This window comes from Canis lupus, chromosome 1 (assembly GCF_003254725.2).
Source record: "Canis lupus dingo isolate Sandy chromosome 1, ASM325472v2, whole genome shotgun sequence".
NCBI classification, from domain to species: Eukaryota; Metazoa; Chordata; class Mammalia; order Carnivora; family Canidae; genus Canis; species Canis lupus.
The window spans coordinates 81,908,137-81,929,477 of record NC_064243.1 but is presented as its reverse complement, the minus strand read 5'-3'; the positions used below and the strand labels follow the sequence as shown (position 1 = coordinate 81,929,477).

The 21,341-nt window shown below is 37.9% G+C and overlaps 1 protein-coding gene across 5 annotated transcripts in view; it reads right to left on the bottom strand.

The window, feature by feature from the left end:
* Nucleotides 1–21,341, bottom strand: part of PRUNE2 (prune homolog 2 with BCH domain) — a 256,830-nt gene that overhangs the window by 86,562 nt on the left and 148,927 nt on the right. The gene's annotated exons all lie outside the window — the stretch shown is intronic.

The window sequence follows — 21,341 nt, the reverse complement described above, 5'->3', positions numbered from 1 at the left end:
TTTGATTGCCTATTTTCCTTATTCAAGAAAGGAAAGAATCCTGGCCATTTTTTTTTTAAGAGAGAGACAGAGTGTGTGTGAGCCGGTCTGGGTGGAGAGGAGAGCAAGAGAGGGGCAGAGGGAGAGGGAGAGAGAATCCCAGGCAGACTCCTCACTGAATGCAGAGCCTCCTGGTCTCCCGTGGGGCTTCATCTCACCCTGAGATCACAACCTGAAGAGTTGGAGGCTGAAGTGACTGAGCCACCCAGGTTCCCAGGAGTCTTGGCCATTATTAAGATAGTTTAGATAAGTAAGAAAGGTCTTAATAGTTTTTCCCTAAAATGTTTATTAAAACACTGACTTTGTAAAAAAAAAAATACTTTTCCTTTTATTGTTCCTAGGATGCAGGAATAGCTGCTATTATAACTATCACTAGAAAAATAGGTGGAAGTCCATGTTCTTTTTTTAAATAATTGCTTTCCCAATGATTATTATAATGCCAAGAAGAATCCCTAAGGATGAATCTAGTTGAGCTAACTATATGCTTTTTATTCCACTGTAGGAGTCCTGGAGATTTATGGAAGGGCAAGGATATCAAATCTTCTTGCTCTAAGTGGTAGCTAAGAAGGAATGAATCATTGTGGAAAGGAGGCCATTACCACAGAGCACCCAAACTCGTGGCTCACATTGTTCTTGACTATGTGCTGGCCTTTTTGAGTTTTATTACCTGCGGTGAGAACCTCTTGGTTGGCATAGTTTTCTCTCTTTCTTAAAGAAATGAACTAAAGACCATATGTTAGACCTTAGCATGATTCCTAGCGTATACTAGTTGCTCAAAAAAATGTTTTTGTTTTTGTTTTTGAAGATTTTATTTATTTACTTGAGAGATGGAGAGTAAGCAAGAGAGAGAGAAAGAGAGAGAAAGAATGGGGGGGGGCATAAGGAAAAGCAGACTCCCCAATGAGCAGGGAGCCCAATATGGGGCTTGATCCTAGGACCCCAGGATCACGACGTGAGCCAAAGGCAGACATTCAACCACTGAACCACCCAGGCGTCCCTTTACTGGCCACTTTAAATATCCATAATACATGTGCTCTGTAATTCTGCTGAGTTGAATGTTAGGTCTCTGAGGCTCCTGAGGGGTCACACAAGACACGTGAGAGATGAGTGGGCCTGGCCCATCACCAGCTTCCACACCTCAAGGAGTGGTTGTTATCTTCTTCTGGGGCAGTCGCCCTCAGTAGGCATCTCCCAAGACCATTGCACTTTTGGGGTAGACGGAATTGCACAGGAGAATTCACAAAGCTCTCAAGGATACATTGTTGCTGAATACCAAGGATCTATTGTACTTACTTGGTCATGAAATTTAAGGTGTTCAAATACAATAGCTTTTGGCAACATGCGTTCCAGAAAGCATACTGTCAGTTTTCATGCTTTTTATTTATGGTCCAAATGTCATAGTAACAATCTTTAAATAGATAGTTTAAAAAATTAACTCACCCATGATAGAAGTATATATTTAAAATGATATATTTTATAAATTGGACCTCATATTATTATACACAACGGGCATTCAATAGATGGAATTATTTCAAATCATTACTGGTGTTAACCCTTAAGAGAACTTTAGTGCTGAGCTTTTTGCCATCATGCTTTATAAAAGAAGCTATAGTCCCAAAGGAAAACGAGAATGAACAGCAACTACCTACATCTTATCTCCCACATCCTCCAGACTAAAGGCATTGGCCAAGAGGATCAGCAATTTTCCTTTCCAAATATTTTTTTCCATATGTACATAAAGTCCCTGACATAGTTATAAATCCTGGAAGGCAGATACAACACTCCTAGGAAATTTTTCACGCATAATAACAATTATCATGAGACTCCCAGCAAGGTCACTTGAACACAGGAAGGCAGGTTTTACTGGTAGCTGAGCACAGGATTGGGAGTCAGTAGATTCAGCATTATTCAAAGCCATACTTGTGGAACATTTGCTATTCAAAACTGTTGGCTGAGCTCCAATCTATTCAGATTCTTTGGTGTGAAAATGACAGCTCCACGATCTTGTTGGACTCAAGTCCAGAGGCAGTGACAACACCAATCATCTTGTTAGGAATGCAGAGTCTCAGGCCAGTTCTCCTCTGGGTGGCCCCCAAACCCATGTGAACATATGAAGTATTGAAAAAAACAAAGATTTAAGTGAATCACTTAGGCATTGCTATCTCCAAAACGGCAAACGTCAACAACTATGTCCCATCTACCCTCATATAATTGTCCAAACCAGAGTTGATCTTACTGGCTTTAGGATAATGTCAGGAGGATCATCTTTAAAAGAGAATCAAACAAGGGAATGAGTGAGAATCTTCAGGAATCTGGGAGGCAGAGTCTGTTTGTTCTGCTTTTGTGCCGGTGCTGTTTGCATAGGAAATAATTTATTATTGTCTTCTAGCTACGCAGGGAGTCATGTGCTACAAAGGCTCTTATGTTGCTGACAAGCTAGGCTGGCCCTAAATAAACAGCACTTCATCATCAACACAACCCAACTGTAGATACAGGTTGGCATTTTATTTCTCCCATCTGCCTTCTACCTGATAAATTACTGTTTTAGTTACATGTATACAAATACTATTTGTTAATCTGCTCAAATGTCTCCTCCACCTTAAGTTAAATTATATACATACACACATATGTATATCTCACTCAATTTGCCAAAGGTTCAGAAAAGAAAGAGCTCCTACCTTAACTTACCACCCCTGCCCCCACTGTATAGCCTTAGCAGTACAACTGCAGCCTCAGATTTATTTTATATTTTTTTTATATTTTTATTAAAAAAATTATTTTTATTTATTTATTTATTTATTTACTTACTTACTTATTTATGTATTTAATTTTTTTTGCTGCAGGGAATTTATAAAGTTACTTTACTAATCATTATAGCTGGTAACTGACTGGCATAAAACCAAGCCCATCTCCACATCCTTCATTAGGAAGAATGGGAAGTGCCCCCTGTCATTGTCCTTTGTCACACCCATAGGTTCAAAGATTCCATCATCAAACATTTTTAGAGGACAAGAGTCCTCTTGCCCCAGTCATTTCTAATTTTGGAAACAGTAGGAAGACCCTGGAAGTATGGGGAGAAAAAGGCTTTATTATTTCCCAGCCAAAAGCTAATGTGAGGGTGATGATCATCATGACAAAGTGCAGGGCAACAGAAATGATCCTACTACTAACATAGCTTTAATCCTCTAATGAATATAACAACCGAGACAGTGACAGTGATAGTGTCCAGTAGATTTACTACATTTGTGGTTGAAAGTTTGCAGACAAATGCAGCGGTAAATTTTAGTCTCTCACAAAATCCTGTTTTAGTTCTTATTTCATCACTCTGAAAAATTGAGTCTTTAGGCTACGTGCTGATAGCTGTAGTGCATCACATGAAATAAAGATGATCTAAATAATGTGTAAACATTTGAGTACTGAAATGTGGCTATTCCCTGAGAGAGAAAAACCCACTCTTTTATTCAAATTATGATTTTTCCTAAATTCAAATTCAATTAATTAACAGATAATGTATTATTGGTTTCAGAAGTAGAGGTCAGTGATTCATCAGTTGCATATAACATCCAGTGCTCATGATATCCTGTGCTCTCCTTGATGCCCATCACCCAGTTACCCCGTCCCCCCGTCCCACTCCCCTCCAGCAACCCTGTTTCTTTCCTATAATTAAGTCTCTTATAGTCTTTGTCTCCCTCTTTGATTTCATCTTGTTTTATTTTTTCCTCTCTTCCCTCATGATCTTCTGTTTTGTTTTTTAAATCCTACATATGAGTGTAATCATATGATAATTGTCTTTCTGACATTGCTCATATATTCATTCCTATCCTCTATTGTCTCCTGAATCCCTCTGTCAGGTTTCTGCCTCCATCCTTCCATTGAAGCCACTCTTCTCAAAAGTACCAATCACTTCCAGATGGCAATATCCAAAAGTCACTCTCCTGTTCTTACTTTCTTTGACTTCTCCAAAGAATTCCACGAGGTTGACCCTCCCTCCTTTTCCTGAAACACTTCATTACTTCATTTTGCTAACATCACACTCTCCTCATTTCTCTCCTAGCTCCCAGGCTACTACTCAGTCACCTCTGCTAGTTCCTCTTCCTTTTCAACCTCTAAATGTTCATGACTCAGACTGTGTTTTCAAACCTCTTTCTCTTCTTTATCTGCACATTCTCTTCGGGGATTTCATCCAGTTTCATCAAGGCTTTCAAAGCATCTGTCTGCCAGTGACAACCAAGCTATATCCACCTGAACTCTACCCTTGTCTATCCTCATGGTATTTCCACCTGAATGTCTAATAAGCATCTCAAATAAAATAAAGCCCACCTCCACCCCAATTTCCTCCATATCATTTAGTGGCACTGTCACGCACCCTGTTACCCAAGCCAAACATCTAGAAATCATTGATTCTTTTCTTTTCTCATTTCTTATCCATCAGCAAATCCTGCTAACTTTATTTCTAAAACAGTGCAAGGGGGATCCCTGGGTGGTTCAGTGGTTTGGCGCCCGCCTTTGGCCCAGGGCATGATCCTGGAGTCCCGGGATCGAGTCCCACGTCGGGCTCCCAGCATGGAGCTTGCTTCTCCCTCCTCCTGTGTCTCTGCCTCTCTCTCTCTCTCCTTCTCTCTGTGTCTATCATAAATAAATAAATAAATCTTAAAAAAAAATAAAACGTAGTGCAAGTCCAAACACTTCTCTCCATCTCTATTACTGTCCTTTCCATGGTCACCATCATCTCTTGCTTGAATTGCAGCAACAGCCTTCTGACGGGTCTCTCTGCATCTACTTTTGTGTCTTATAATCAGCTCTTCTCACAGCATTAAGAGAGAGCTTTTAAAAATGTAAGCAAAATCATGACACTTCTCTGCTTACAGCCACTCAATGTTTTCAATGCAATTGTTATTATTTACTACCATTTTATTCTCTTAATTGGAGGAGGAAGTTTTAATGTCGAGTTCTTATAAATCAGTGGGGAAAAAGTAAACAGAGCAATAGAAAAACAGTTGAACATAAGACATTTACAGTCAAAACAAAAATGCCAATAAATATCTGAATTCATTGATAATCAAAGAAATCCTTCAATAGTAAAATATCTTCTCTTTTCCTATTATTGATAAATATTTCCTAAGGGGCATTCTCATACACTGTTAGAAATATATTCTAATGACATAATCAGATATGGACACAAAGGGTTTGTGGACAAAGCTATTCACTGGATTATTACTTTAATAACTAAAACTTAGAAACAATCTAAATGTCCAATAATAGAGAAATGGTTGCACAACTTGTGAAGGAATTGCACAAAAGAATAGTATGCTGCTAGTAAAAATCATGCTAATAAAAAATACTTAATGCCACAGGAAAGCACTCAGTGTATAGAAGCAAAAAATAATTTCTATGACATATAAAAATAGAATATCATTTCTCAACGTATCCAAATCATATATATTGAAATCTAACATGCAATGGGTATTAAGGCACCCTGATATGAAAGTTGTCATAATTTAGCAAGTTGCTCATCTAAAATCTGACTGTGTCTCTGTTATTTTCAAGAGCTCCTTCTAGGTTTTCCAGTAAAGGCTTTGGAATCAGCTGAGCATGAACTGATCCTGTCTCTGTTCTTTGTTGGCAGGGTGACTTGAGTGAGTTATTTCACTCACTTCTTCAAGCCCCAGCTTACTCACTTGTAAACCCTTGCTTCGGAGAACTGTTGATAAGAATTGAGAACATGAGGACGCCTGGGTGGCTCAGCAGTTGAGTGTCAGTCTGCCTTTGGCTCAGGTCATGATCCTGGGATCCAGGATCGAGTCCCACATCGGGCTCCTTGTATGGAGCCTGCTTCTCCCTCTACCTGCCTGGGTCTCTGCCTCTCATTCTCTCTTTTTCTGTGCCTCTCATGAATGAATGAATGAATGAATGAATGAAATCTTTTAAAAAAAAAAAGAATTGAGAACATGAATCAAAGAGCTGGCCCAGTGGCTTGCACAGAGTAGACAATGAACATTAGGTCTCTTTCCTTTCCTGGTTCTTTAGCCATCAAAAGGTCATTCTGGGGATTCATGAGATTTAGCTGATTCAGAGGAAGTATTTTACAAATACTGGTATAAGAACTGGTTATTCCTATTAAATTTCTTTCCTTATATCCTTTATAATATATATAAACTTCCAAGTGATAGTCACACACGTTTTTAAGTCGCGTAAGTGACTTGCATGTAAAATTTTTAAAGGTGAGCGGTTAGAGAAAGTTACACAAAGTTAAATGTGAAGTAAAGTCATTTAAAGATAATCTAAGATAAAAAAAAAAGTAAACAGGATTTATCTCATGAATGAGATATTTATCTTTAATTCCAAGTTACACTTTCTGTTTGCTGATACACAAATACCAGCTTTTAAAGCATCACAAAATTTTGTAGTGATTTCTCCTTTTGCTAAGTCACCATGGGTAGAGCCTGCCCCCTCATTCCCACTGTTTCACCTCCAAGGGCCACATGCCCTTCAGTAGATCTTACCCCTCATGCTCTTTTTTTCTATTTAGGTCCAGCATTCTGGATAACACACATAATCCCCAAACAGTTTTCTCTCTTATAAATGATAAATGAAACATATTGAATAAGGCTTTCTTTAAATGAAATAAATTATTATCTAATGCCATCAATAAGCTATTCCAGGATTTATTACTTTTGAGATTCTTTTCTTATTACAGGAAGTAGAAAAATCAAGTAAGCAGGTATTTTTTTGTAGGTAGGATAAAAAAATCATTTCCCAGATTACAACACAAGCTTGTATAGCTTCATTTCTGGGGGACAGTAAGTCTTAGAAACATAGTTTGACAATCCATAACTACCTTGCAAGCAGAGTGACCAGCATGGATTGCTGAGTTACTGAAATTTAAGAGTATAGTTTGACATTTATACTCTGCGTGGATTTATTTCTAGACTGAGGACTATTTTTTTTTTCATCAAGATATAAGAAAAATGCTGAGGTGTGTACACAAATGTTCTAACTGAAAGCTTTATGATTTATGCTACCAAAATTCCATTATGATGTTTAAAATATTCAGCAATAATAAAGTCTGATAATTTTGACAGGAAAATGATTTATGGGAACACAAAATGCATAAATTAAGAGATTTCATTTATTCTGTTTTTCATACACTCTTTAATTGGTAAGCAAAGATATTTCCCATGTTTTTACCAGATGTCATTAAAAAAAAAAAAAAGCTCTATTGTTCTTATTTTTATAAGCTCGTCAAGGCATTTTGGTAGTAAAAACTTCACTGGGTCTATTAAAACTATATTATGCATCATATTTTGAAAATAGAATCAGACATACATACTGTTCTTCATAGCTGAAGAGAGAGCTCAATTGTGAAAAGATTTTGTGAAAACTAAAAAGTCTATAGTATATAAATGAGTATGTAACATATGTAGATCAATATGACATTCATTTAAACCAATAGTTTACTATTGACTACCATAGTCAATAGTTTATTGACTATTGATTACCATAATGTAATCAAGTGCTGTGTCTGCATTAAGCACTCTGTTACATGCTTTGCATCATCTCATTTAAACTTTAAGATGCCCTAATGAGGTGGCTAACATCATCTCTGCATCACATTGAGAAAAAGGAGGCTCTCAGAGGTAAAGAAACTGACATCACATGGCTCATCCGGGTTAAAATGGGACTCAAACCCATGTTCTAAGCTCTACATCATTCTTAAACAAGAAAATTCTTTATCATCAAAGATAATACTGATGAATTGTTTTTTAATTTAATAAAAAACTTTTTTTTGCTACCCCATTTATGATTTAGTATCAATTCACCCTTGTTACTATACACAAGCATGCCACATCCTTGATTTTAACATTGCTAATAATAATGAGCTGCCTACATTTTTTGATGATTCAATATTATCATATTTTTTTACCAATTTCCAGCTTTTCATCTACTCTGCAAAATATAAGTGTAGTCTGACCATTAATTGTATGTGTAAACCTAAAATTGAAAATTCACCCAAAGAAACTGCTATGAAGAAGAATATTGTGACACTCTTGCAGCAATATATATTTTTAAAAAGTTGAGCATGAGTGTGTACACAGAAAACATAAAAAGCAGGAGAACTGGCATGGTCCTGGGTCACCCAGAGTTACTTCCATGCAGTTTTCTTCCTTTAGTAGCTTGGACACACAATGGAAGAATCTCACTTTTCATACAGGATATAAAAACTTTATTTAAGGATGCTCCCAACATTACTTTTCTTCTGCTCAAAAGCCCAGAGAAACCAGGAATTAGTATTGCAAAGATGGATGGGGAAACAAAAGAGGTAATTTCTTACCAGAAGGGAAGGGGTATCTTAATAGGAAGTGTGAAAATTAATTGAAAGGGGGGGAAAGTTAAAAAAAATAAAAATAAAGGAAATCTTATTTAGAATGATGTCAGGAGGGCAGCAGGGGAAGCTCTTAAACTTTACCATTTATTGTCAATTGCAGATCAAACAGTAAGGGACAGATCTTGCACATAAACACTGCTTTACTACCCCAGCAGGAGGAAGAAAGGTTTCCTTTTCCCCTGGCAACAGCCCAGCCAATGAGAGACTCTTGCAATTCAGCCAATGAGAAGCCATTTACTCCAATGAACTTTTTGTTTATGACAACCTTCCAGACTCCCTCACTTTCTCTATGAAGGAGCCTTCCTCTCTAGTGTTCTGTTGACCTGCCTATGGTTTGCCGTAACTTGCTTGACCCAGATTGCAATTCTCTGCTATTCCTGAATAATCTGATTTTTTCTGGCAAAATAATGGGCTGTTCTATTTTTTAAGGTTAACAAGAGAACTTACAATATCACCATTTCAAGCAACGTCCTCCTATAAAGGCATAACCATCAAAGACAAAATAATGCATCAATCTGCAGATGCTTCTGTGTAGGTCAAGCACATCATAATAAGCACTAGAGGAGAAACCAAGAGTCTTTTAAACATCAAGGTCATCATTTGAGTCAAAGAGTTCAAGAATAGAAGGAGAGAGCACATGTTTGCTGAAAATTAAAAATTACTGTTTTCATGTCCAGGACAAATAGTTATTACCTCCAATAACCATATCAGTAATCAAGAGAGAGAAAGTGAGTGACAGAGCGAGCGAGAAGGTGGGGGAAGGAGAAGGGGGATACAGTTCATCAGGAAGCAGAGGTTTAAATTAAGAACTTTTTTTTTTTTTTTTTTTTTTTTTTTTGGGCAGCCCTGGTGGCTCAGTGGTTTAGCACCACCTTCAGCCCAGGGCCTGATCCTAGAGACCAAGGATCGAGTCCCACATCAGGCTCCCTGCATGGAGCCTGCTTCTCCCTCTGCCTGTGTCTTTGCCTCTCTCTCTCTCTCTCTCTATGTCTATCATGAATAAATAAATAAAATCTTTAAAAAAAAAAAGAACTTTTTTAAAACAAAGTTAAAAATTAAGCAAGTTAAAAATTAAGCAAGTTAAAAATCCTACCCCATCCTCACTGTCTCCATCATAAAGAGAACTATTGTTACAACAACAGAAACTTGCCCTGGAGAAAGATGCTTGTATACTATACTTCCTAGAGGAGAAGTCCTAGGCAGCCTCTCATAACCCGTTAATAGTAGATTGAATACTTGCATGTGGGGAGGTTCACAACAATAAGTCACGATCTCATTAACTAGCTCAGCCTAATTTACATTTTCTTTAAGGACAGACCCATAATCACCAAAACTTTTTGATACAGTATGGTTTCAAGGACTGGGCAGGAAAAGGACTACACTGTTGTTCCCCATTAAGGGTCCCTTTGAATTTATGTGTGTTTATAAGGATTTCTAGATGGGAATGAATAACTCAGGACCCATGTGTAATGGAAAATCCACTCATTAGTTATGCTTTATTTTTGAGATGGTGGAACCTGGGAAACATTCCAGCTACCAGATAATAATACTGAATTATTTCCATAATTGTGTATGTTAAAAAATGTTAAAAAAAATCCCCATTGGCTTGTGTTGAGCCATGAGCTTGAAAACTTACAGCTTTATTTATTTTTCTTTGTAAAAATAAATCATCTAGTTTGAACAATATTTCGAGAAAGCAGGAAACCTTCCTTCCTCTCTGGGTACCCTTTTCTGATTTATGGAAACCACCAGTCAAGTCTCCAGAGCACTAGCTGTACGTGTACATTACACACACTTCTGATTTTTCTAAGCTGTGTCAATATTAACCTGACCAAATGAAGATCAAACTGTCTCTTTTGTTCCTCCCGCTCCTCACATGGGGAGCACAATATGGCTCTTGTCAGAGGTGCTTCATCATTTTGGCTCAAGGAAACTGTCAGTACAGTTTGGGATTCGTTCTTCATGGTTAGATATCCTGATGGGTCTAATGAAGCCTTTCTGCTGACAACTCATTTGCTAAAAATACCCAAGCATCACCAAGTTTAAGTAGTGGAATATGGTTGTGTCCCCTTTGCTATCCACCCAATGAAAGTAGTTTTTTTGAAGTCTAAAAAAAAAAATCTGTATATCAAGGCACATGCCTCTAACCACTTATGTATGTGTTCTTGCTAGTTTCCATTTGCTCACTGATAAACTTTATGACATTCTTAAATTGGAATATAATAGGGTAAACACCAATCTTAGAGCACACATGCAGAGCCAACAGTCTGTGTGTGCCATTTGTTGCAATCTAAGCTAATTACCAGAAACCCCCTCCTGCAAACAGATACACTCTGGGGTTTGTGGTTTTGTTTTCATTTGGAGATGTCTGTGTGTGTGTGTGGGGGGGGGATCTCAAGGAATTCATTTTCTGGGAGGGACACTGTATTGTCATGAAAGTTGGTCCCAAGTCACAGAAACTTAATTCAAACTGACTGAAGTCAAGAGAAAGAAAGTCTGAAGGATCTGGGGAATGTTCTCAAAAAAACAAAGACAGAACAAGGGGACAAGTTGGGAGGAGAGCAGGGCTTGCCAGGGATGTGCTTCTCCACTCTCTTCTGGCTTTTTCTCCTCTCCTGTGACCAGCTAGTGTACTCTATGTGCTAAGAAACATGAGCCCCTGCAGCTCCAGTGTAGACCTTTTGGTTTTAGTCAAGACTCATTCCCTCTTGGTTTCGAGTTTGAAAACCCTGGAGAACGAATTCTGGTTGTTCCCACTTGGGTTGGATGCCTAGCCCTGTGCTAAGAAACAGAGGTAGATTGGAAAGACCACAAAATACACATATGGTACTCGTCATGACAAGAGGGATGGGTAAAGAGTCATTTCCTAGAAGAGGAAGCTAAGCAGATCAAAACACAGGTGGGCACCCTGGTTATCAAGCAGAAAGGACTCTTTCTTTCACACACACATCCACACACACACACACACACACACACACACCCCCCAGATAATTTCCCAAACCCCCATTTTCTTTCCAACCAAGCCCCAGTAAGAGAGAGAGAGAGAGAGAGAGAGGGAGAGAGAGAGAGATACAATGCTTGGAAAGTTAACTTGAGTGAAGCAATTTAGTTAACTTTCATTATTTTCATGGTGGTTTGGACTCTAATTAAGAGAGGTATTATAGGGGCACCTGGGTGGCTCAGTGGTGGAGTCTGCCTTTAGCTCAGATCGTGATCTCAGGGTACTGTGATCGAGTCCTGTGTTGGGCTCCCCACAGGGAACCTGCCTCTCCCTCTGCCTATGTCTGCCTCTCTATGTCTCTCATGCATAAATAAATAAAATCTTTTTTTTTTTTAAAGAGAGGTATTATAAAGAGGAGTGACAAAACAAATCTACAGAAGTGTAAAGCTTATAAAATGAAAGTTATGCTTCAACAGTCAAACATGCATAGTACCATCTATTGAACACAGGAAAAAAGAGGCCAAGCTTCTTTCACCTTTATCCTTTCAGGTCAATATGAGGGATCCCCTTTCTGAACTCGAAAGTCTTAAGATGCTCTGATCTTCATTGTACCTGTCAAACTTCCACTGCTATTTGCACCATACGTATGAGATATGCTTTAAATACAAGTGAGAAATGATCTATACAACCCCTGCCTAAAAGGCAAAGCATATTTGGGACAGGAATTGTATTTATAGGTTATCATTTTATACAAGAGGTATAGAAGGGGTTTAAGCAAGCCAAATGCTGGGGATGGGGCAGGAGGGGTATCTGAATTCATAACAGGTACAAAAGTAGTACCTTTAGACCAGGGTTTCTAAAATTTGGCATTATGGACATTGTGGCTGGAAAATTCTTTGTTGTGGGAGTTGCTCTGTGTCTTTCAGGGTGTTTGGCAACATCCCTGGGCTCTACCCACTAGATACCAGTAGCAAACTCACCCCAGTTGTGACAGGTATGTCTCCAGACATTGCCAAATGTCCCTAAGGGAATGTCCCTAATTAAGAACAACTTTAGAGAATAAGAGTAGGAGAGTCTCCCAAACTTAATAACTCAAGTCACATCCAACTTTTTCAAAACATCTACTGCATAAAGCAAGACATATCATTAATTCCATCTAGTTTAAGAGGAAGGAGAAAAAAATGGGGTGAAGTCACCTACCGGGATACATTGCACTCATTAGACAAATATTTCCTTTTTCTAATTGGGCAAAAATTTAAAAATTCCCTCAATTGTCTTTTAGTTTAAGCATATTAGTATGTTTATAAAGTAATCAGCATTTTGATTCTTTCAAAGAAAAAGCAGGATGATTTTCTTAAAAAAAAAAAAAAAAAAGCCAGGATTTTACTAAAACATCTACTTCCTGAGGCAAGAAAAGAAAGTTTTTCTCTTGGTATTTTCCAGAGATTTTTTAGTCTAGGAAAATTCTATTAGCCAGGTCAGTTACAGGTAAATAAGGCATTTTTTAACATGAAGCTTGATATTTGGGATTCCTGAAAATGACATACATACTTATCTTTTAACTCTGTTATGGTAAGTCCCAAATATGATGGGTATTGAGGACAATGAAACATGTCTGAGGCATTGTGAGTATTCAATGAATGGCTAGCATTGGTGTCTGATAACAGGCTACGTGGAAAAAATTAATCAAAATCCATTTCTGAGCCTGAATTATCTGAACCCATAGGTTTATATCACTGGTTCTTAAGGTTGGTTGTACCTTAGAATAATCCAAGGAGCTGCAAAAACAAAAACAAAACCAAAAACAAACAAAACAAAACAAAGCAAAAAACTCTCAGACCCCACCTTGTGAAATTTAAATTTAATTGGCTTAAGGTAAGGGGGCTGGGCCCCCATATATTTTCCAGCCATTATTCTAATGTGCAAGCAAGATGCACAATAGTGGTCTATATTGATATAAAGAAACAACTTTCAACTCATGCCATGTAGAAATAGTTTCTATATCATTGGTCCTTGTTTCCATTCTCTAGCCAGTTGAGTGAACTTGCAGAGTCAGTGGGAAAACCCAAATTCCAAAAATATGAGTTCACATCTTATTTGTAAAATAAGTCGTTCTAATTCTCTCCAATGAGCAGATATTAAAATGTGCTTAAAGCATGGATTTTGAAATCTGACAGCCCAGAATTCAAATCCTAGCTCCACACCCTGTTATCTCTGCACCTTTGGGCAAGTTACTGGATCATGCTTAGCTTCAGTTCTTTCATCTGGAAAGTAAGGATAAAACCTGCTTTACAAAACGAGCTAATCTATACAATGCTTAGTGGGGAATCTCTGAGAGTCAACCGACAATACATGGTAGTGTAACAGTGGCAGGACCAACAGCTACAACTTTTTTTTAATGGTGAATTTATCTGTCAATTAGGCCATAAAAATTATCCATTCTTAGGTAGAGTTTAAAAATTATCTCTTTACCTTATATAAGTTAGAAAGAGTCCTGTTCTAAGATTCTTTTGTTGTAACCCACTGTTTGCATTATGTAAGCTCTGAAATTTCTGATTCAAGAAACTGTCGGGTTAGAGAAAGTGCCTGACCAATTCTCCAGATAGCACAATGGTCCAGCTTGATGGAGGAATGGGTTCTTCTCCAGGTTTTGATTTTCCTGTGTGGTCACAGTAAATTAATGGGTCTTAAACTTTAGGTGCATCACATTCACCTGGAGGGCTTCTGATACACCTGGATTCCACTTCCAGAGTTTCTGATACCATGGATTTGGGGCCAGTCAAGAATCATTGTTTCCAGCAAGCTCCTGGGTCCTGGGTGATGTCAATATGTATGGCTGGCGTAGGGACCACACTTGGAGAACCCACCTTGATCCAAAGCAAAACACTGCCCCTTTCTAGACCTCAAATTCCTAACCTGAAAAAGGAAGAGTCTATTAAGGTAATAAAACTCATTGCTTCTACTTTCCTTGATTCTCTCTCTTTTTAAAGATTTTATTTATTTATTCATGAAAGACACAGAGAGAGACAGAGATATAGGCAGAGAGAGAAGAGACTCCCTGCAGGGAGCCTGATGAGAGATTCCATCCCAAGACCCTGGGATCATGACTTGTGCCAAAGGCAGACAGACGTTCAACCACTGAGCCACCCAGGTGCTTCTCCTTGACTCTTTAAAAATAAAGACCTATTTTTAGCAGGTCTTCTGCTAAAGAAGCAGACTTCTACTGATGTTTTGTTTGTTTTTAATATTTTACTTATTTATTTATTTGAGAGAGAGAAAACAAGAGAGAGCACAAGTGGGGGGAGGGAAAGGTGAGGGGGCTTGATCCTAGGACCCTGGGGATCATGACCTGAGCTGAAGGCAGATGCTTAATTGACTGAGCCACTCAGGCACCTCTCTACTTACCTTTTTATGTATAAAAGCTGATTAAGATTAGGACAAATAATTGAGTAATTAAAAATTTGGTTGAAGAGGGAAATCTTTTTTTAAAATTTTTTTACATTTTTATTTTTAGTTACAGTGTTATATTACTTGCAGGTACACAATATAGTGATTCAACAATTCCACACATCACCAGGTGCTCATCACAAGTGTACTCCTTAATCCTCATCACCTATTTTCCCCATCCCCTCCACCCACCTCCCCTATGGTAACCATCAGTTTGTTCTCTAAAATTAAAAGTCAACTTCTTGATTTGTCTGCTTTATTTTCCCTTTGTTCATTTGTTTTGTTTCTTTTTTTTTAATTGTAGGTTGTATTTATTTAGAGAATGTGTGTGTGCACATGAAGAGGAGGAGGGGCAGAGGGAGAGATCTCAATCCTACTCCACACTGAGCATGTAACACAATGTGGGGCTTGATTTCATGCCCCTGAGATCATGACCTGAGCCGAAATCAAGAGTGTGATGCCTAACCAACTGAGCCACCCAGGGGCACCTCATTTATTTTGTTTCTTAAATTCCATGAATGAAATCCTATGGTATTTGTCTTTGTCTGACTTATTTCACTTAGCATTATACTCTCTAGTTTAAACCATGTCGTTACAAACGGCAAGATTTCATTCTTTTTTTAATGTCTGAAAAATATGCCATTGTATGTTTATATATCTATATATCTATATCTATACCATATCTTCTTTATCCATTCATCAATCAGTGGACACTGGACTGCTTCCATATTCTGGCTATTGTAAATAATGCCACTATAGACATAGGGGTGCATGTATCCCTTTAGTGTTTTGGTATTTTTGGGTAAATACTCAGTAGTGTGATTCCTGGATTCTAGGGTATTTCCTTTTTTAACTTTTTAAAGAAACTCTATACTGTTTTCCAGAGTGGCTTTACCCAGTTTGCATTCCCACCAACAGTGCAAGAGGGTTCCCCTTTCTCTACATCCTCACCAACACCTGTTGTTTCTTGTGTTGTTGATTTTAGCCATACTGACAGGTGTGAGGTGGTATCTCCTTGTAGTTTTGATTTGCATTCCCTGAGGATGAGTGATGATGAACATCTTTTCATGTGTCTGGGGGCCATCTGTATGTCTTCTTTGGAGAAATATTTGTTCATGTCTTCTGCCCATTTTTAAATTGGTTCATTCTTTGGTTGTTGAGTTTTAATAAGTTCTTTATATATTTTGGATATGAAACCTTTATTGGATATGTCATTGGCAGACATATTCTCCCATTTCATAGTCTGCCTTTAGTTATGTTGATTATTTCCTTTGTTGTGCAAAGCTTTTTATTTTGATATAATTCCATTAGTTTTTATTTGCTTTTGTATCCCTTGCCTTAGGAGACATCTAGAAAAAAGTTACTAAGGCTGATGTCAAAAGGGTTACTGCCTGTGTTCTGTTTCAGGATTTTTATAGTTTCAGATCGTATATTTATGTCTTTAATTAATTTTGAATTTATTTTTGTGTATAGTGTAATAAAGTGGTTTAGTTTTTTTTTCTTTTGCACATTGCTATCCAGTTTTAAAGAGGGAAATTTTAAAAATAAATGTTTTATAATGAAATAAGATCAATTTCATTTGATTTTGAATGTAAGATTACGTATTCATTTTTAATCTCTTCAACTAAGGTAAAGATCTTTTAAAATATTTCTTGAGCCTGAGTCTGTAGGAGCTTCCCATCCTCTTGGTTGCATTATATAAAGTAAAATGTTCAATTTCTAATTTCAGTTTCATTAATGTGGAACGAAAACTTAGACATGTGAAATGATTTATTTTATTTAAAGATTTTATTTAGTTATTCATGAGAGACACGGAGGGAGAGGCAGGCTCCTTGCTGGGAGCCCGAGGTGGAACTGGATCCCGGGATTTTGGGATCATGCCCAGAGCCAAAGGCAGAAGATCAACCACTGAACCACCCAAACCTATTTAAATGCAGACTCCTTCTTCATTGTTACAGTCTCCTCCCAGTTTTACAGCTATACTGCCCTAATTTGAAAGCACACCTCCATTGAGAGTATGTCTCATTTCACTGAGCCTTTCTAAAGCATCGATCTTAGGAAAAAATGGTCTTTCCTACTCCTATTTCAGTTTATTTAAAGCGTGTGATTATATATTAACTAATGCAACTGATATAAACAGGTTTGGAAAGAAACACAGCTGATTCCTGGTAAACACTGAATTCAGTTAAAGGGGATGCATGCCCCTGTGCATTCTAGAGAGTTCTCAGTGAGCTTGAAGCATTCAACTGAGGTTATTAGTCAGTATGTATCACAGAGCATGATGGAGAATGCATTTAGTATAGCACATTAGTTAAGGGAAGATCAAGAGAGCTTCTATCAGAGGCAAGATGTACAGCTCTACCTCCTCACCCCTCAAAAATAAGGATTTTGAGTCCTAAGACATATTAACCCAGAGCCTCTCACACTTTCATACAAATCACCTGGGAATCTTGTTAAAATGCAGATTCTCAATTAGTAGGTCCGGAACAGGGACTGACATTCTGCATTTCTACAAGATCCCAGGTGATGTCTGTGCTGCTTGTCTGTGGACCACACTTCAAATAGCAAGATATTAACCACTGCTGTTAGGACCTATAAAAGAGGAGGGGGTTCATCCTGAAACGAAAAGCAAAAAGAATGATGCTAACAGTGAATCTCGAAGGAAATATTGACTTTCTTAATGTTTTTCTCTCTTTTGAAAAATTAGAAGTCCAGAGAATATAGGATTTATCTAAGTACAGAGCAGGATCCTAATGTGAGAGAGGAAATGATTTCAAACTGAGAATACAGCAAGAGGAAAGTAGTTTGTAAATACATTTTATTAGGCATCAAAGCAAACGTCCTTTGCTTACAGGAAACAAGTTGAACCTTTATACTCAGACACTTTCACCACTGCCAGCACCAGCAAATTTCCAGTCCTCTAAGGACTCAGACACATTCTCTGGGAAAAGGGGTGGCCTGAAGCTGCAAGCTTCTCTTTTTTCTATTCTGGTCTTGAATCACTAAGAATCCTCCCACCCTACCTCAGCGCACACACACACACACACACACACACACACACACACACACACTTTGGCTTGCTTTTTGAAACAATTTTTGAATTTTCCTATTTTGATGCCTTTCATTTGCCCTAACTTTAAAATCAGGCCACTGCTAAAGCTTCCTTATTTCTGATACAACTGTAAAGACAAGTGACCCAGTTCTCCATAGTCTCTGGCTAGCAGGCCCAGGCTCACTTAAGAATGTGCAGTGGCGAGGCTGTGTAGTTTGCGGGTGTCTAGTTTTTCTTAGGGCTTGAGATGTCTACGAGTGAGGATTGGAGAGCACCCATCTTTCCTACTTCTGGCTTCTGGCATGTCTCTGGAGCACAGTTCCTCCTAAGGTGAACCAAATTAGGGAGAAATAGATTTCCAGCAACCACTGATACCTGTGTGTCAAATTAGTTGGTGAAACGGGACCATAGCTGGGGTGGCTTCTATGCCCTCTGAAGTGTCTGCTTATCATGGTGCTAAGTGTATTTAAATGAATATATTGTCCAATGAAAACAAATTAAAATTACCAGCATTTCTTACAGTCTGGATAAAACACCTTAAAAATTCAAGGCATATTTTTGACACAGTGTATAAAGTAGTGACCATGGTACTTTAACACTGACCCTCCCAATTAAGAACAGAGATAAGGCTTCTGGGCAGCTTTCTGCAACAAGCCTAGCTCTCCACCTGCTAAGGGGCTAAGTGGAGATCTATAAAAATACGTCTCAAGATTGATTGGGAGTTCTTTTTCTCTTCCCCATCTCTGTCACTTATATTGATTTTTTTTAAGTTTTATTTTAAATTCCAGTTAGTTAACATGCAGTGTAATATTAGCTACAGGTGTACAGTATAGTGATTCAACACTTCCATACAACACCCAGTGCTCATCACAAGTACCCACCTTAATCCTCATCACCTGTTTACCCATCCCCCCATCCTCTCCCCTAGTAATCACCAGTTTGTTCTCTATAGTTAAGAATCTGCTTCTTTGTTTGCATCTCTCTTTCTCTTTTCCTCCTTTACTCATTTGTTTCTTAAATTCAAGGACACAATCAACAAAATTGAAAGGAAACCTACAGAATGGGAGAAGATATTTGCAAATGACATATCTGGAAAAGGGTTAGTATCCAAAATATATAAAGAACTTATAAAACTCAAAACCCCCAAAATGAATAATCCAATTGAAAATGGGCAGAAGACATGTATAGACATTTTTGCAAAGAGGATATACAGATGGCCAACAGACAGACAAAAAGATGCTCAAGATCACTGATCATAAGAGAAAAACAAGTATGGATGGGTCCTTGGGAGGGGACAAGAAGCAAGCTTTTTACCTTCTGTGTAGCTGGGTTCAGTCTCCTCCAGTACCATCCCAACACACACACAATAGCACTGCTCCAACATTTGAACAACAGACAGTAAATGTCTTTAAGAACCAAAATGATATTGCTGACCAACAGAGCATGTTCCAAACTAGAAACCTCTGACTTTTTACTTCATTATACAGTTTCTCTGGAATCCTAATAAAACCACAGATTTTTCTTTAAATTTTTAAAAAAGATTTATTTTTTTTGAGAGAGAGTGAGAGAGCATGTGCATGCATGGTGGGGGGAGGTAGAGGGAAAAGCGGAGAGAGAATCCCAAGCAGACTCTGTGCTGAACCCAATGGGGTTCAAGCTCACAACCCTGAGATCACAACCTGAGCCAAAACCAAGAGTTGAATGCTTAACTGACTGCATCACTTAGGTGCCCATTTTCTTTAAATTTTTAAGAACCTAAGTGGGTAAAGAGATGTTTAAGGTAATTAAATCCTCATCTACTATGCTTTAGGACAATCTTATTAATTCTTAATAATGTCAGAGGTCAGATGATCGATTTGTCCTTATATTTACATAATTTCCTCCCCAGCACTATAAGATATAATGAGTGTTGTTTTATTCTTTTAGGGTTTTTGTTATTATTAATTTTGTGATGCATAAAATCATTTTTTCTTAAAGCAGTCTGTTTCTAAAAGGCTTTAGGTTTTCTCTTTCTGAAGCACAGGAAGCATAAATGATTTAAATAATCCAGTTGCTAAAAGCTAGTTTGATTATCAAAGAAAAGTGGTTATTGATGTCTCTTATGTAGGGGCTTTAGGTTAAGTACTATTGAGTAGAATGGCACATGAAGTCCCGGCATGAGGAAAATGAGTTGTTTTTTCTCTGTTTCCAGATGCTCTCCCTTCTTTCCTCCATCAAAATGAGGGAGTAGGGTAGGTATTTGTATAGGTTCCATTAAGTTGTGATATTCAATGATATAATAATTCTAACATGAAAAATATGTTCAGAAGCTAGGGTCTCCTATCAGGGACAGAAGAGAAGGTAAGCGTTCCACTTTTGATTTCAGCTAAGGTCATGATCTCAGGGTCATGAGATCAAGCCCTGAGTTGGACTCTATGCTGAGCATGGAGCCTGCTTAGGATTCTCTCTGCCCCTCCCCACTCATATTTCCCCCCTTCTCTTTCTGTCTTTGTCTCGAAGAAGAAGAAGAAGAAGAAGAAGAAGAAGAAGAAGAAGAAGAAGAAGAAGAAGAAGAAGAAGAAGAGAAGGTAGTAAAGGCACAAATAAATATTTAAATTTTAAAATGACTGAACTTACATGAGAAAAGATGGTAACATAGTAAAGCAATGAAGACCCCTGGTCTGAAACAAGGCAGACTCTGATCTGATTCTCAGCTATTTCATTTATAGTTACACAGCTTTGGGTAAGTTATTTATCTTCTAAGCCTTAATTTCTGCATCAGAAAAAATATAATACTAATAATACCTACTTCATAGTTTATTGAGTGGATTAAATGAGATAGTTTATATAAATTACTAGCACAGCACATGGACTATTGTAAATAAGAAACATTTAATTTCAAATAAAATGTTGAGTTTAGTTTGTCATAAATATAAGCAATTTTGTCTGATCATCATATCTTCCTTTGTGGAAGAACCCTCCTCACTTCTTGTGGCTGATGTCAAGCTGAGCTCTAGGTGTGGCAGGTGACTCAGACCTGGCCAAGTTGCACTACACCTACTTGGCCACATAATGATTTCAGGAATGAGATGTGACCTAGGTCAACTCCTTCATAGGAGTTTTGTGAAGCTCTCTCTTCCTCTGAGATATTGAGATCTAAGGCTTACTGTAAGTTTGGAGCTGCCCATGGCCATCTTGAGGAATCATGGAGAGAGCTACCTGAGAATGAGGGCAACACTGGGAAACACAGTGGCAAGAGGTAGAGAAAAAGAGATAAGCTCTGGTGATATAGTTTGACTTTGAGTCCAAGAGTATAAGAAGCTAGGTTTACCCAAAATTATCACTTACAAAGGCAGAGCCATTAATGTCTTGTTTACCTTAAGCGAATTCAAGTTGGGTTTCTGTTACAATCAGAGAATCTAACAAACCTATAGTTTATGAGAACCTACAAAGTAATTATAATAATAGAACTGGATATTTGCAGGAGCAGAGGCTGC